Raw genomic sequence first — 1,768 nt, forward strand, 5'->3', positions numbered from 1 at the left:
TCATTTGTCATTCTTAATGATGCCAGAACAAAGACTACGATTCACCTGCCACTGAATAATGTGCAGTCTTTCTTTAGGGACAATTAGCGTAGAGCAGCAGAGAAATGGAGAGCAAGAGCCAGCGCAAGAGTGAAATATTGGGGAGGTAGGAGGGGATGAGGAGTGGGATACGTGGCTGAGGGAGGACGTAGAATGAAGGAGAGAGATGAGTGGATGGCGAAGAAAGGTAGTTTGATAACATTTTTATCACACTTGTGCATCCTATTTGCTCTGACAATTTAACTTCAGAGAGGGGTCTTCTCAAAGCCTCTGCTCTTGTTTTTAGTATCTAAAATCCGTTTCAGAGAAAAGACCTACTTACCCAGTGCAACCCACTCTCTTCGTTGGCCAAATACGTGTAATGATTCGACTGTTTAGCTTTGCGGTTGGGATTTGAAGCGTTAAGTAAGGAATGGGGGAAAGATGAAAAAAGGCATGCTAGAAGTGATCAGGGAGTTCTCTTTTATCTAACTGTTGATTTCGTAGGTGGATGCGACGCCCTCTTTCCGATACTTTCCTCTTAATGCTTTATGAGGCGTTTCCTTAAGTTTTGTGCAAAGCATAAGTCACGATACTTTTTCCTCTTTCCCTCCATGACCACCCTTTTCATTTAAGACACTCTTGTTTCGTTTGGTTTCGCTTCACTATGCCTCATTTAGTTTGCCAATGTGTTGTGCCATTGTATGCATTAGCGCGTGAGGGATGAGTGAAGGCAGGGCAAGTTAGAGCAGAGAGTTGGTGATTGGAGATTCAGAGAAAATGAGGCAATAAATGCTTCCCAGCTCCACGTTCTTGATTGTGTCAATACGCAGTAAATTAAGGGATTGATTAAGGGCTGCTGGCTACTGCCAGGCTGTTCTGCTTCCAGATGTAGAAGCAGTCCAATCTGTCAAACAGAAAATAACAAACTATGTGTCCTCGTCCTCTTAACAGATCCATTTGGAAGCATTTCAAAGGATACACATCTTCCTCTTCTTCATTCTTATCTTCGACAACCATCTGATTGTTATTTAACAGTCTTCTTCCCAGTGTTTAGAGAGGACTGAATTAAACCATTTTACAATAACGAAGCAGACTTCACATGGTCCCTATGCACCACAAATCAGACAGCGGTAGGCATTTTGACAATTGCCAATGACTTGCTTGTTTGTTGCTTTACCGCTCGACCGAAGGCAAGTAGCAGTCCATTCCAAAGTAGGTGAGTAGAGTAGTGTTGAGTGCCTATCAGCAGCTCCGCGTGGTTGTCGGATGGAGGAGCAGACACGGCGTAACACTAGAGCTAGTGTCCAGTCGAAGAGATACCAATTTGACTTTGTGAAATAGGCGCATGAAATCAAAGTGTGACAGCTGGAGCCCTTCAACTGAGCTTCTTTCTTCATTCATCTGAGCGCTTGAACTGATTGGCTAGGGAAATCAATTCACTAGCATTAAAGACAGGGAAGTTGAGATGAGAATCGACTGCTGTGGTCAGTGCAGTAACGGCAGCCGCAATTTTACCAAGTAAATGCAAGCCATGATCAAGTAAATTCGGATTGCATCGTTTTGCACCATCTTCCATAATTCCTTTAAATACTTAAAAACTGGGCATCATTAAGATCCACCATATTGCTAGTACGTTAAGAAGCCTTTACCGCAGCCCATAAGATCTCATGAATCACAGTGGAAACATCCTTACTGGTTTAAACTCACGATAATGACAGAACAACGAACTAAGCTGCGAAACAATCCT

Source organism: Echinococcus granulosus, assembly GCF_000524195.1.
Source record: "Echinococcus granulosus chromosome Unknown EG_S00054, whole genome shotgun sequence".
NCBI lineage: Eukaryota > Metazoa > Platyhelminthes > Cestoda > Cyclophyllidea > Taeniidae > Echinococcus > Echinococcus granulosus.